This window comes from Rhipicephalus microplus, chromosome 3 (assembly GCF_043290135.1).
Source record: "Rhipicephalus microplus isolate Deutch F79 chromosome 3, USDA_Rmic, whole genome shotgun sequence".
Lineage (NCBI taxonomy): Eukaryota > Metazoa > Arthropoda > Arachnida > Ixodida > Ixodidae > Rhipicephalus > Rhipicephalus microplus.
Genome location: NC_134702.1, coordinates 229,306,906 through 229,319,872, shown reverse-complemented (window position 1 = coordinate 229,319,872; position 12,967 = coordinate 229,306,906). Strand labels below are relative to the sequence as shown.

General features: G+C 47.7%; 23 non-coding genes across 23 annotated transcripts; all 23 read left to right on the top strand.

The window, feature by feature from the left end:
• Positions 1–1,819: 1,819 nt before the first annotated feature.
• Positions 1,820–1,892, top strand: TRNAM-CAU (transfer RNA methionine (anticodon CAU)). The gene has a single exon. It is a non-coding gene; the product is annotated as a tRNA-Met (tRNA).
• A 1,810-nt stretch (positions 1,893–3,702) lies between these two features.
• On the top strand, positions 3,703–3,775 carry TRNAM-CAU (transfer RNA methionine (anticodon CAU)). The gene has a single exon. It is a non-coding gene; the product is annotated as a tRNA-Met (tRNA).
• Positions 3,776–3,939: 164 nt separating this feature from the next.
• On the top strand, positions 3,940–4,012 carry TRNAV-UAC (transfer RNA valine (anticodon UAC)). Its single transcript has one exon. It is a non-coding gene; the product is annotated as a tRNA-Val (tRNA).
• A 164-nt stretch (positions 4,013–4,176) lies between these two features.
• Positions 4,177–4,249, top strand: TRNAV-UAC (transfer RNA valine (anticodon UAC)). The gene has a single exon. It is a non-coding gene; the product is annotated as a tRNA-Val (tRNA).
• A 164-nt stretch (positions 4,250–4,413) lies between these two features.
• Positions 4,414–4,486, top strand: TRNAM-CAU (transfer RNA methionine (anticodon CAU)). Its single transcript has one exon. It is a non-coding gene; the product is annotated as a tRNA-Met (tRNA).
• Positions 4,487–4,650: 164 nt separating this feature from the next.
• Positions 4,651–4,723, top strand: TRNAM-CAU (transfer RNA methionine (anticodon CAU)). Its single transcript has one exon. It is a non-coding gene; the product is annotated as a tRNA-Met (tRNA).
• A 164-nt stretch (positions 4,724–4,887) lies between these two features.
• Positions 4,888–4,960, top strand: TRNAM-CAU (transfer RNA methionine (anticodon CAU)). The gene has a single exon. It is a non-coding gene; the product is annotated as a tRNA-Met (tRNA).
• Positions 4,961–5,123: 163 nt separating this feature from the next.
• On the top strand, positions 5,124–5,196 carry TRNAI-GAU (transfer RNA isoleucine (anticodon GAU)). The gene has a single exon. It is a non-coding gene; the product is annotated as a tRNA-Ile (tRNA).
• Positions 5,197–7,006: 1,810 nt separating this feature from the next.
• TRNAM-CAU (transfer RNA methionine (anticodon CAU)) lies at positions 7,007–7,079 on the top strand. The gene has a single exon. It is a non-coding gene; the product is annotated as a tRNA-Met (tRNA).
• A 164-nt stretch (positions 7,080–7,243) lies between these two features.
• Positions 7,244–7,316, top strand: TRNAV-UAC (transfer RNA valine (anticodon UAC)). The gene has a single exon. It is a non-coding gene; the product is annotated as a tRNA-Val (tRNA).
• Positions 7,317–7,717: 401 nt separating this feature from the next.
• Positions 7,718–7,790, top strand: TRNAV-UAC (transfer RNA valine (anticodon UAC)). The gene has a single exon. It is a non-coding gene; the product is annotated as a tRNA-Val (tRNA).
• Positions 7,791–7,954: 164 nt separating this feature from the next.
• Positions 7,955–8,027, top strand: TRNAM-CAU (transfer RNA methionine (anticodon CAU)). Its single transcript has one exon. It is a non-coding gene; the product is annotated as a tRNA-Met (tRNA).
• Positions 8,028–8,191: 164 nt separating this feature from the next.
• TRNAM-CAU (transfer RNA methionine (anticodon CAU)) lies at positions 8,192–8,264 on the top strand. Its single transcript has one exon. It is a non-coding gene; the product is annotated as a tRNA-Met (tRNA).
• Positions 8,265–8,427: 163 nt separating this feature from the next.
• TRNAI-GAU (transfer RNA isoleucine (anticodon GAU)) lies at positions 8,428–8,500 on the top strand. The gene has a single exon. It is a non-coding gene; the product is annotated as a tRNA-Ile (tRNA).
• Positions 8,501–10,310: 1,810 nt separating this feature from the next.
• On the top strand, positions 10,311–10,383 carry TRNAV-UAC (transfer RNA valine (anticodon UAC)). Its single transcript has one exon. It is a non-coding gene; the product is annotated as a tRNA-Val (tRNA).
• A 400-nt stretch (positions 10,384–10,783) lies between these two features.
• TRNAV-UAC (transfer RNA valine (anticodon UAC)) lies at positions 10,784–10,856 on the top strand. The gene has a single exon. It is a non-coding gene; the product is annotated as a tRNA-Val (tRNA).
• Positions 10,857–11,020: 164 nt separating this feature from the next.
• Positions 11,021–11,093, top strand: TRNAV-UAC (transfer RNA valine (anticodon UAC)). Its single transcript has one exon. It is a non-coding gene; the product is annotated as a tRNA-Val (tRNA).
• Positions 11,094–11,257: 164 nt separating this feature from the next.
• Positions 11,258–11,330, top strand: TRNAV-UAC (transfer RNA valine (anticodon UAC)). The gene has a single exon. It is a non-coding gene; the product is annotated as a tRNA-Val (tRNA).
• Positions 11,331–11,494: 164 nt separating this feature from the next.
• On the top strand, positions 11,495–11,567 carry TRNAM-CAU (transfer RNA methionine (anticodon CAU)). The gene has a single exon. It is a non-coding gene; the product is annotated as a tRNA-Met (tRNA).
• A 164-nt stretch (positions 11,568–11,731) lies between these two features.
• Positions 11,732–11,804, top strand: TRNAM-CAU (transfer RNA methionine (anticodon CAU)). Its single transcript has one exon. It is a non-coding gene; the product is annotated as a tRNA-Met (tRNA).
• A 164-nt stretch (positions 11,805–11,968) lies between these two features.
• On the top strand, positions 11,969–12,041 carry TRNAM-CAU (transfer RNA methionine (anticodon CAU)). Its single transcript has one exon. It is a non-coding gene; the product is annotated as a tRNA-Met (tRNA).
• Positions 12,042–12,204: 163 nt separating this feature from the next.
• On the top strand, positions 12,205–12,277 carry TRNAI-GAU (transfer RNA isoleucine (anticodon GAU)). Its single transcript has one exon. It is a non-coding gene; the product is annotated as a tRNA-Ile (tRNA).
• A 164-nt stretch (positions 12,278–12,441) lies between these two features.
• TRNAV-UAC (transfer RNA valine (anticodon UAC)) lies at positions 12,442–12,514 on the top strand. Its single transcript has one exon. It is a non-coding gene; the product is annotated as a tRNA-Val (tRNA).
• Positions 12,515–12,967: the final 453 nt, after the last annotated feature.

Genomic DNA, 12,967 nt, shown 5'->3' with positions numbered 1-12,967 from the left:
TCACACGGGACAAAGATGGTGCAGTTTTTTTGTTTGCTTCTGAGAGTTTAATTAGGTCGTGAGAAGTGCGCTGTCTGGAGCAGTAATGAATGACTGTTGCTAAATTTTCTTACTTTTTCGACCTTTAATTTGTGGGAACTAATGATCCCGGTTGCGTTTCTCAGTGACACCTGTCCGCCTCGATAGCGCAGAAGGCAGCGCGTCAGTCTCATAATCTGAAGGTCGTGAGTTCAATACAAACCCGGGGCAAAGGAGGTAAAGATTTTTTGTTTGCTTGTGAGAGTTTAATTAGGTCGTTAGGGGTGCGCTTTGTGGAGCAGTAATGAATGACTGTTGGTCGGTTTTCTTACTTTTTCGACTTATAATTTGTGGGAACTAATGATACCGGTTGCGTTTCCCAGTGACCCCCGTCTGCCTCGGTAGCACAGTAGGCAGCGCGTCAGTCTCATAATCTGAAGGTCGTGAGTTCAATCCTAACCCGGGTCAAAGGTGGTGCAGTTTTTTTGTTTGCTTCTGATAGTTTAAATAGGTCGTGAGGAGTGCGCTGTCTGGAGCAGTAATGAATGACTGTTCTTGGTTTTCTTACTTTTTCGACCTTTATTTGTGGGAACTAATGATCCCGGTTGCGTTTCCCAGTGACAACTGTCCGCCTCGGTAGCGCAGTAGGCAGCGCGTCAGTCTCATAATCTGAAGGTCCTGAGTTCGAACATCACCCGTGGCAAAGCGGTGCAGTTTTTTGTTTGCTTATGAGAGAATAATTAGGTCGTGAGGGGTGCGCTGTCTGGAGCAGTAATGAATGACTGTTGCTTGGTTTTCTTCCTTTTTCGACCTTTCATTTGCGGGAACTAATGATACCGGTTGCGTTTCCCAGTGACACCTGTACGCCTAGGTAGCGCAATAGGCAGTACGTCAGTCTCATAATCTGAAGGTCGTGAGTTCAGTCCTCACCAGGGGCAAAGGTGGTGCAGTTTATTGTTTGCTTTTGAGAGTTTAATTAGGTCGTGAGGGGTGCGCTGTCTGGAGCAGTAATGAATGACTGTTGCTTGGTTTTCTTACTTTTTCGACCTTTATTTTGTGGGAACTAATGATACCGTTTTTTCCCAGTGACACCTGTCCGCCTCAGTAGCGCGGTAGGCAGAGCGTCAGCCTTAAAATCTGAAGGTCGTGAGTTCAATCCTCACACGGGACAAAGATGGTGCAGTTTTTTTGTTTGCTTCTGAGAGTTTAATTAGGTCGTGAGAAGTGCGCTGTCTGGAGCAGTAATGAATGACTGTTTCTCGGTTTTCTTTTTTGAACTTTGATTTGTGGGAACTAATGATACCGGTTGTGTTTCCCAGTGACACCTGTCCGCCTCGGTAGCGCAGTAGGCAGCACGTCAGTCTCATAATCTGAAGGTCGTGAGTTCAATCCTCACCCGTGGCAAAGGTGGTGCCGTTTTCTTGTTTACTTATGATAGTTTATTTAGTCGTGAGGGGTGCGGTGTCTGGAGGAGTAATGAATGACTGTTGCTCGGTTTTCTTACATTTCGACCTTACACTTCTGGGAACTAATGATACCGGTTGCGTTTCCCAGTGACACCTGTCCGCTTTGGTAGCGCAGTAGGCCGAGCATCAGTCTTACAATCTGAAGGTCGTGAGTTCAACCCTCACCCAGGGCAAAGTGGGTGCAGTTTCTTTGTTTGCTGGAGAGTTTAATTTGGTCGTGAGGGGTGCACGGTCTGGAGAAGTAATGAATGACTGTTGCTGAGGTTTCTTACTTTTTTGACCTTTAACTTGTGGGAGCTATTGATACCGGTTGTGTTTCCCAGTGACCCCTGTCCGCCTCGGTAGCGCAGTAGGCAGCGCGTCAGTCTCATAATCTGAAGGTCGTGAGTTCAATCCACACCCGGGGCAAAGGCGGTGCAGATTTTCTGTTTGCTTATGAGAGTTTAATTAGGTCGTGAGGGGTGCGCTGTCTGGACCAGTAATTAATGACTGTTGCAGAGTTTTCTTAATTTTTCGCCCGTAACTTGTGGGAACAATTGATACCGGTTATGTTTTCCAGTGACCCCTGTGCGCCTCGGTAGCGCAGTAGGCAGCACGTCAGTCTCATAATCTGAAGGTCGTGAGTTCAGTCCACACCCGGAGAGAAGGCGGTGCAGATTTTTTGGTTGCTTATGAGAGTTTAAATAGGTTTTGAGGGGTGCGCTGTCTGGAGCAGTAATGAATCACTGTTGCTCGGTTTTTTTACTTTTCTGACCTTTAACCCCTGGGAACTATTGATACCGATTGTGTTTCCCAGTGACACCTGCCCGCCTCGGTAGCGTAGTAGGCGGCACGTCAGTCTCATAATCTGAAGGTCGTGAGTTCAATCCTCACCCGGGCCAATGGCGGTGCAGTTTTTTGTTTGCTTATGAGAGTTTAATTAGGTCGTGAAGGGTGACTGTCTGGAGCAGTAATGAATGACTGTTGCTCGGTTTTCTTATTTTTTCGACCTTTAATTTGTGGGAACTAATGATACCGGTTGCGTTTCCTAGTGACCCCTGTCCGCCTCGGTAGCGCAGTAGGCAGCGCGTCAGTCTCATAATCTAAAGGTCGTGAGTTCAATCCTCACCCGGGTCAAAGCGGTGCAGATTTTTTGTTTTCTTATGAGAGTTTAATTAGGTCGTTAGGGGTGCACGGTCTGGAGAAATAATGAATGACTGTTGCTGAGGTTTCTTACTTTTTCGACCTTTAACTTTTGGGAGCTATTGATACTGGTTGTGTTTCCCAGTGACCCCTGTCCGCCTCGGTAGCGCAGTAGGCAGCGCGTAAGTCTCATAATCGGAAGGTCGTGAGTTCAATCCACACCCGGGGCAAAGGCGGTGCAGATTTACTGTTTGCTTCTGAGAGTTTAATTAGGTCGTGAGGGGTGCGCTGTCTGGAGCAGTAATGGATGACTGTTGCTGAGTTTTCTTAATTTTTCGACCGTTAACTTGTGGGAACTATTGATACCGGTCATGTTTCCCAGTGACCCCTGTCCGCCTCGGTAGCGCAGTAGGCAGCGCGTCAGTCTCATAATGTGAAGATAGTGAGTTCAATCCACACCCGGGGCAAAGGCGGTGCAGATGTTTTGTTTGCTTATGAGAGTTTATTAGGTTATGAGGGGTGCGCTGTCTGGAGCAGTAATGAATGACTGTTGCTGAGTTTTCTTACTTTTTCGACCTTTATTTTGTGGGAACAAATGATACCGTTTTTTTCCCAGTTACACCTGTCCGCCTCGGTAGTGCGGTAGGCAGAGCGTCAGCCTTAAAATCTGAAGGTCGTGAGTTCAATCCTCACCCGGGGCAAAGGTGGTGCAGTTTTTTTGTTTGCTTCTGAGAGTTTAATTAGGTCGTGAAAAGTGCGCTGTCTGGAGCAGTAATGAATGACTGTTGCTCGGTTTTCTTTTTCGAACTTTTTTTGTGGGAACTAATGATACCAGTTGTGTTTCCCAGTGACACCTGTCCGCCTCGGTAGCGCAGTAGGCAGCACGTCAGTCTCATAATCTGAAGGTCGTGAGTTCAATCCTCACCCGTGGCAAAGGTGGTGCCGTTTTTTTGTTTACTTATGATAGTTTATTTAGTCGTGAGGGGTGCGGTGTCTGGAGCAGTAATGAATGACTGTTGGTCGGTTTTCTTACTTTTTCGACTTATAATTTGTGGGAACTAATGATACCGGTTGCGTTTCCCAGTGACCCCTGCCCGCCTCGGTTGCGCAGTAGGCAGCGCGTCAGTCTCATAATCTGAAGGTCGTGAGTTCAATCCTCACCCGGGGCAAAGGCGGTGCAGAATTTTTGTTTGCTTATGAGAGTTTAATTATGTCGTGAGGGGTGCACTGTCTGGAGTAGTAACGAATGACTGTTGCTCGGTTTTTTTACTTTTCTGACCTTTAACCCCTGGGAACTATTGATACCAATTGCGTTTCCCAGTGACACCTGTCCGCCTCGGTGGCACAGTAGGCAGAGCATCAGTCTTACAATCTGAAGGTCGTGAGTTCAACCCTCACCCGGGGCAAAGTTGGTGCAGTTTCTTTGTTTGCTTCTGAGAGTTTAATTAGGTCGTGAGGGGTGCGCTGTCTGGAGCAGTAATGAATGACTGTTGCTAAGTTTTCTTACTTTTTCGACCTTTAATTTGTGGGAAATAATGATCCCGGTTGCGTTTCCCAGTGACACCTGTCTGCCTCGGTAGCGCAGTAGGCAGAGCATCAGTCTTACAATCTGAAGGTCGTGAGTTCAACCCTCACCCGGGGCAAAGTTGGTGCAGTTTCTTTGTTTGCTTCTGAGAGTTTAATTAGGTCGTTAGGGGTGCACGGTCTGGAGAAGTAATGAATGACTGTTGCTGAGGTTTCTTACTTTTTTGACCTTTAACTTGTGGGAGCTATTGATACCGGTTGTGTTTCCCAGTGACCCCTGTCCGCCTCGGTAGCGCAGTAGGCAGCGCGTCAGTCTCATAATCTGAAGGTCGTGAGTTCAATCCACACCCGGGGCAAAGGCGGTGCAGATTTTCCGTTTGCTCATGAGAGTTTAATTAGGTCGTGAGGGGTGCGCTGTCTGGAGCAGTAATGAATGACTGTTGCTGAGTTTTCTTAATTTTTCGACCGTTAACCTGTGGGAACTATTGATACCGGTTATGTTTCCCAGTGACCCCTGTCCGCCTCGGTAGCGTAGTAGGCAGCGCGTCAGTCTCATAATCTGAAGGTCGTGAGTTCAATCCACACCCGGGGCAAAGGCGGTGCAGATTTTTTGTTTGCTTATGAGAGTTTAATTAGGGCGTGAGGGGAGCGCTGTCTGGAGCAGTAATGAATGACTGTTGCTGAGTTTTCTTAATTTTTCGACCGTTAACTTGTGGGAACTATTGATACCGGTTATGTTTCCCAGTGACCCCTGTCCGCCTCGGTAGCGCAGTAGGCAGCGCGTCAGTCTCATAATCTGAAGGTCGTGAGTTCAATCCACACCCGGGGCAAAGACGGTGCAGATTTTTTGTTTACTTATGAGAGTTTAATTAGGTTGTGAGGGGTGCGCTGTCTGGAGCAGTAATGAATGACTGTTGCTTAGTTTTGTTACTTTTTCGACCTTTACTTGTGGGAACGATTGATACCGATTGTGTTTCCCATTGACCCCTGTCTGCCTCGGTAGCGCAGTAGGCAGCGCGTCAGTCTGATATTCTGAAGGTCGTGAGTTCAATCCACACCCAGGGCAAAGGCGGTGCAGATTTTTTGTTTGCTTATGAGAGTTTAATTATGTCGTGAGGGGTGCGCTGTCTGTAGTAGTAACGAGTGACTGTTGCTCGGTTTTTTTACCTTTCTGACCTTTAACCCCTGGGAACTATTGATACCGATTGCGTTTCCCAGTAACACCTGTCCGCCTTGGTAGCGCTGTAGGCAGCGCGTCAGTCTCATAATCTGAAGGTCGTGAGTTCAATCCACACCCGGTGCAAAGGCGGTACAGTTTTTTGGTTGCTTATGAGAGTTTAAATAGGTTTTGAGGGGTGCGCTGTCTGGAGCAGTAATGAATGACTGTTGCTCGGTTTTTTTACTTTTCTGACCTTTAACCCCTGGGAACTATTGATACCGATTGTGTTTCCCAGTGACACCTGCCCGCCTCGGTAGCGTAGTAGGCGGCACGTCAGTCTCATAATCTGAAGGTCGTGAGTTCAATCCTCACCCGGGCCAATGGCGGTGCAGTTTTTTGTTTGCTTATGAGAGTTTAATTAGGTCGTGAAGGGTGACTGTCTGGAGCAGTAATGAATGACTGTTGCTCGGTTTTCTTATTTTTTCGACCTTTAATTTGTGGGAACTAATGATACCGGTTGCGTTTCCTAGTGACCCCTGTCCGCCTCGGTAGCGCAGTAGGCAGCGCGTCAGTCTCATAATCTAAAGGTCGTGAGTTCAATCCTCACCCGGGTCAAAGCGGTGCAGATTTTTTGTTTTCTTATGAGAGTTTAATTAGGTCGTTAGGGGTGCACGGTCTGGAGAAGTAATGAATGACTGTTGCTGAGGTTTCTTACTTTTTCGACCTTTAACTTTTGGGAGCTATTGATACTGGTTGTGTTTCCCAGTGACCCCTGTCCGCCTCGGTAGCGCAGTAGGCAGCGCGTAAGTCTCATAATCGGAAGGTCGTGAGTTCAATCCACACCCGGGGCAAAGGCGGTGCAGATTTACTGTTTGCTTCTGAGAGTTTAATTAGGTCGTGAGGGGTGCGCTGTCTGGAGCAGTAATGGATGACTGTTGCTGAGTTTTCTTAATTTTTCGACCGTTAACTTGTGGGAACTATTGATACCGGTCATGTTTCCCAGTGACCCCTGTCCGCCTCGGTAGCGCAGTAGGCAGCGCGTCAGTCTCATAATGTGAAGATAGTGAGTTCAATCCACACCCGGGGCAAAGGCGGTGCAGATGTTTTGTTTGCTTATGAGAGTTTATTAGGTTATGAGGGGTGCGCTGTCTGGAGCAGTAATGAATGACTGTTGCTGAGTTTTCTTACTTTTTCGACCTTTATTTTGTGGGAACAAATGATACCGTTTTTTTCCCAGTTACACCTGTCCGCCTCGGTAGTGCGGTAGGCAGAGCGTCAGCCTTAAAATCTGAAGGTCGTGAGTTCAATCCTCACCCGGGGCAAAGGTGGTGCAGTTTTTTTGTTTGCTTCTGAGAGTTTAATTAGGTCGTGAAAAGTGCGCTGTCTGGAGCAGTAATGAATGACTGTTGCTCGGTTTTCTTTTTCGAACTTTTTTTGTGGGAACTAATGATACCAGTTGTGTTTCCCAGTGACACCTGTCCGCCTCGGTAGCGCAGTAGGCAGCACGTCAGTCTCATAATCTGAAGGTCGTGAGTTCAATCCTCACCCGTGGCAAAGGTGGTGCCGTTTTTTTGTTTACTTATGATAGTTTATTTAGTCGTGAGGGGTGCGGTGTCTGGAGCAGTAATGAATGACTGTTGGTCGGTTTTCTTACTTTTTCGACTTATAATTTGTGGGAACTAATGATACCGGTTGCGTTTCCCAGTGACCCCTGCCCGCCTCGGTTGCGCAGTAGGCAGCGCGTCAGTCTCATAATCTGAAGGTCGTGAGTTCAATCCTCACCCGGGGCAAAGGCGGTGCAGAATTTTTGTTTGCTTATGAGAGTTTAATTATGTCGTGAGGGGTGCACTGTCTGGAGTAGTAACGAATGACTGTTGCTCGGTTTTTTTACTTTTCTGACCTTTAACCCCTGGGAACTATTGATACCAATTGCGTTTCCCAGTGACACCTGTCCGCCTCGGTGGCACAGTAGGCAGAGCATCAGTCTTACAATCTGAAGGTCGTGAGTTCAACCCTCACCCGGGGCAAAGTTGGTGCAGTTTCTTTGTTTGCTTCTGAGAGTTTAATTAGGTCGTGAGGGGTGCGCTGTCTGGAGCAGTAATGAATGACTGTTGCTAAGTTTTCTTACTTTTTCGACCTTTAATTTGTGGGAAATAATGATCCCGGTTGCGTTTCCCAGTGACACCTGTCTGCCTCGGTAGCGCAGTAGGCAGAGCATGAGTCTTACAATCTGAAGGTCGTGAGTTCAACCCTCACCCGGGGCAAAGTTGGTGCAGTTTCTTTGTTTGCTTCTGAGAGTTTAATTAGGTCGTGAGGGGTGCGGTGTCTGGAGCAGTAATGAATGACTGTTGCTCGGTTTTCTTACTTTTTCGACCTTACACTTCTGGGATCTAATGATACCGGTTGCGTTTCCCGGTGACACCTGTCCGCTTCGGTAGCGCAGTAGGCAGAGCATCAGTCTTACAATCTGAAGGTCGTGAGTTCAACCCTCACCCGGGGCAAAGTTGGTGCAGTTTCTTTGTTTGCTGATGAGAGTTTAATTAGGTCATTAGGGGTGCACGGTCTGGAGAAGTAATGAATGACTGTTGCTGAGGTTTCTTACTTTTTTGACCTTTAACTTGTGGGAGCTATTGATACCGGTTGTGTTTCCCAGTGACCCCTGTCCGCCTCGGTAGCGCAGTAGGCAGCGCGTCAGTCTCATAATCTGAAGGTCGTGAGTTCAATCCACACCCGGGGCAAAGGCGGTGCAGATTTTCCGTTTGCTTATGAGAGTTTAATTAGGTCGTGAGGGGTGCGCTGTCTGGAGCAGTAATGAATGACTGTTGCTGAGTTTTCTTAATTTTTCGACCGTTAACCTGTGGGAACTATTGATACCGGTTATGTTTCCCAGTGACCCCTGTCCGCCTCGGTAGCGTAGTAGGCAGCGCGTCAGTCTCATAATCTGAAGGTCGTGAGTTCAATCCACACCCGGGGCAAAGGCGGTGCAGATTTTTTGTTTGCTTATGAGAGTTTAATTAGGTTGTGAGGGGTGCGCTGTCTGGAGCAGTAATGAATGACTGTTGCTTAGTTTTGTTACTTTTTCGACCTTTACTTGTGGGAACGATTGATACCGATTGTGTTTCCCATTGACCCCTGTCTGCCTCGGTAGCGCAGTAGGCAGCGCGTCAGTCTGATATTCTGAAGGTCGTGAGTTCAATCCACACCCAGGGCAAAGGCGGTGTAGATTTTTTGTTTGCTTATGAGAGTTTAATTATGTCGTGAGGGGTGCGCTGTCTGTAGTAGTAACGAGTGACTGTTGCTCGGTTTTTTTACCTTTCTGACCTTTAACCCCTGGGAACTATTGATACCGATTGCGTTTCCCAGTAACACCTGTCCGCCTTGGTAGCGCTGTAGGCAGCGCGTCAGTCTCATAATCTGAAGGTCGTGAGTTCAATCCACACCCGGTGCAAAGGCGGTACAGTTTTTTGGTTGCTTATGAGAGTTTAAATAGGTTTTGAGGGGTGCGCTGTCTGGAGCAGTAATGAATGACTGTTGCTCGGTTTTTTTACTTTTCTGACCTTTAACCCCTGGGAACTATTGATACCGATTGTGTTTCCCAGTGACACCTGCCCGCCTCGGTAGCGTAGTAGGCGGCACGTCAGTCTCATAATCTGAAGGTCGTGAGTTCAATCCTCACCCGGGCCAATGGCGGTGCAGTTTTTTGTTTGCTTATGAGAGTTTAATTAGGTCGTGAAGGGTGACTGTCTGGAGCAGTAATGAATGACTGTTGCTCGGTTTTCTTATTTTTTCGACCTTTAATTTGTGGGAACTAATGATACCGGTTGCGTTTCCTAGTGACCCCTGTCCGCCTCGGTAGCGCAGTAGGCAGCGCGTCAGTCTCATAATCTAAAGGTCGTGAGTTCAATCCTCACCCGGGTGAAAGCGGTGCAGATTTTTTGTTTTCTTATGAGAGTTTAATTAGGTCGTTAGGGGTGCACGGTCTGGAGAAGTAATGAATGACTGTTGCTGAGGTTTCTTACTTTTTCGACCTTTAACTTTTGGGAGCTATTGATACTGGTTGTGTTTCCCAGTGACCCCTGTCCGCCTCGGTAGCGCAGTAGGCAGCGCGTAAGTCTCATAATCGGAAGGTCGTGAGTTCAATCCACACCCGGGGCAAAGGCGGTGCAGATTTACTGTTTGCTTCTGAGAGTTTAATTAGGTCGTGAGGGGTGCGCTGTCTGGAGCAGTAATGGATGACTGTTGCTGAGTTTTCTTAATTTTTCGACCGTTAACTTGTGGGAACTATTGATACCGGTCATGTTTCCCAGTGACCCCTGTCCGCCTCGGTAGCGCAGTAGGCAGCGCGTCAGTCTCATAATGTGAAGATAGTGAGTTCAATCCACACCCGGGGCAAAGGCGGTGCAGATGTTTTGTTTGCTTATGAGAGTTTATTAGGTTATGAGGGGTGCGCTGTCTGGAGCAGTAATGAATGACTGTTGCTGAGTTTTCTTACTTTTTCGACCTTTATTTTGTGGGAACAAATGATACCGTTTTTTTCCCAGTTACACCTGTCCGCCTCGGTAGTGCGGTAGGCAGAGCGTCAGCCTTAAAATCTGAAGGTCGTGAGTTCAATCCTCACCCGGGGCAAAGGTGGTGCAGTTTTTTTGTTTGCTTCTGAGAGTTTAATTAGGTCGTGAAAAGTGCGCTGTCTGGAGCAGTAATGAATGACTGTTGCTCGGTTTTCTTTTTCGAACTTTTTTTGTGGGAACTAATGATACCAGTTGTGTTTCCCAGTGACACCTGTCCGCCTCGGTAGCGCAGTAGGCAGCACGTCAGTCTCATAATCTGAAGGTCGTGAGTTCAATCCTCACCCGTGGCAAAGGTGGTGCCGTTTTTTTGTTTACCTATGATAGTTTATTTAGTCGTGAGGGGTGCGGTGTCTGGAGCAGTAATGAATGACTGTTGCTCGGTTTTCTTACCTTTTCGACCTAACACTTCTGGGAACTAATGATACTGGTTGCGTTTCCCAGTGACACCTGTCCGCCTCGGTAGCGCAGTAGGCAGAGCATCAGTCTTACAATCTGAAGGTCGTGAGTTCAACCCTCACCCGGGGCAAAGTTGGTGCAGTTTATTTGTTTGCTTATGAGAGTTTAATTAGGTCGTGAGGGGTGCACTGTCTAGAGCAGTAATGAATGACTGTTGCTCGGTTTTCTTATTTTTTCGACCTTTAATTTGTGGGAACTAATGATACCGGTTTCGTTTCCCAGTGACCCCTGCCCGCCTCGGTTGCGCAGTAGGCAGCGGTCAGTCTCATAATCTGAAGGTCGTGAGTTCAATCCTCACCCGGGGCAAAGGCGGTGCAGAATTTTTGTTTGCTTATGAGAGTTTAATTATGTCGTGAGGGGTGCACTGTCTGGAGTAGTAACGAATGACTGTTGCTCGGTTTTTTTACTTTTCTGACCTTTAACCCCTGGGAACTATTGATACCGATTGCGTTTCCCAGTGACACCTGTCCGCCTCGGTGGCACAGTAGGCAGAGCATCAGTCTTACAATCTGAAGGTCGTGAGTTCAACCCTCACCCGGGGCAAAGTTGGTGCAGTTTCTTTGTTTGCTTCTGAGAGTTTAATTAGGTCGTGAGGGGTGCGCTGTCTGGAGCAGTAATGAATGACTGTTGCTAAGTTTTCTTACTTTTTCGACCTTTAATTTGTGGGAAATAATGATCCCGGTTGCGTTTCCCAGTGACACCTGTCTGCCTCGGTAGCGCAGTAGGCAGAGCATCAGTCTTACAATCTGAAGGTCGTGAGTTCAACCCTCACCCGGGGCAAAGTTGGTGCAGTTTCTTTGTTTGCTTCTGAGAGTTTAATTAGGTCGTGAGGGGTGCGGTGTCTGGAGCAGTAATGAATGACTGTTGCTCGGTTTTCTTACTTTTTCGACCTTACACTTCTGGGATCTAATGATACCGGTTGCGTTTCCCGGTGACACCTGTCCGCTTCGGTAGCGCAGTAGGCAGAGCATCAGTCTTACAATCTGAAGGTCGTGAGTTCAACCCTCACCCGGGGCAAAGTTGGTGCAGTTTCTTTGTTTGCTGATGAGAGTTTAATTAGGTCGTTAGGGGTGCACGGTCTGGAGAAGTAATGAATGACTGTTGCTGAGGTTTCTTACTTTTTTGACTTTTAACTTGTGGGAGCTATTGATACCGGTTGTGTTTCCCAGTGACCCCTGTCCGCCTCGGTAGCGCAGTAGGCAGCGCGTCAGTCTCATAATCTGAAGGTCGTGAGTTCAATCCACACCCGGGGCAAAGGCGGTGCAGATTTTCCGTTTGCTTATGAGAGTTTAATTAGGTCGTGAGGGGTGCGCTGTCTGGAGCAGTAATGAATGACTGTTGCTGAGTTTTCTTAATTTTTCGACCGTTAACCTGTGGGAACTATTGATACCGGTTATGTTTCCCAGTGACCCCTGTCCGCCTCGGTAGCGTAGTAGGCAGCGCGTCAGTCTCATAATCTGAAGGTCGTGAGTTCAATCCACACCCGGGGCAAAGGCGGTGCAGATTTTTTGTTTGCTTATGAGAGTTTAATTAGGGCGTGAGGGGAGCGCTGTCTGGAGCAGTAATGAATGACTGTTGCTGAGTTTTCTTAATTTTTCGACCGTTAACTTGTGGGAACTATTGATACCGGTTATGTTTCCCAGTGACCCCTGTCCGCCTCGGTAGCGCAGTAGGCAGCGCGTCAGTCTCATAATCTGAAGGTCGTGAGTTCAATTCACACCCGGGGCAAAGACGGTGCAGATTTTTTGTTTACTTATGAGAGTTTAATTAGGTTGTGAGGGGTGCGCTGTCTGGAGCAGTAATGAATGACTGTTGCTTAGTTTTGTTACTTTTTAGACCTTTACTTGTGGGAACGATTGATACCGATTGTGTTTCCCATTGACCCCTGTCTGCCTCGGTAGCGCAGTAGGCAGCGCGTCAGTCTGATATTCTGAAGGTCGTGAGTTCAATCCACACCCGGGGCAAAGGCGGTGCAGATTTTTTGTTTGCTTATGAGAGTTTAATTATGTCGTGAGGGGTGCGCTGTCTGTAGTAGTAACGAATGACTGTTGCTCGGTTTTTTTACCTTTCTGACCTTTAACCCCTGGGAACTATTGATACCGATTGCGTTTCCCAGTAACACCTGTCCGCCTCGGTGGCGCAGTAGGCAGAGCATCAGTCTTACAATCTGAAGGTCGTGAGTTCAACCCTCACCCGGGGCAAAGTTGGTGCAGTTTCTTTGTTTGCTTCTGAGAGTTTAATTAGGTCGTGAGGGGTGCGCTGTCTGGAGCAGTAATGAATGACTGTTGCTAAGTTTTCTTACTTTTTCGACCTTTAATTTGTGGGAACTAATGATCCCGGTTGCGTTTCCCAGTGACACCCGTCCGCCTCGATAGCGCAGTAGGCAGCGCGTCAGTCTCATAATCTGAGGGTCGTGAGTTCAATACACACCCGGGGCAAAGGAGGTAAAGATTTTTTGTTTGCTTGTGAGAGTTTAATTAGGTCGTTAGGGGTGCGCTGTGTGGAGCAGTAATGAATGACTGTTGCTCGGTTTTCTAAATTTTTCGACTTATAATTTGTGGGAACTAATGATACCGGTTGCGTTTCCCAGTGACCCCCGTCTGCCTCGGTAGTGCAGTAGGCAGCGCGTCAGTCTCATAATCTGAAGGTCGTGA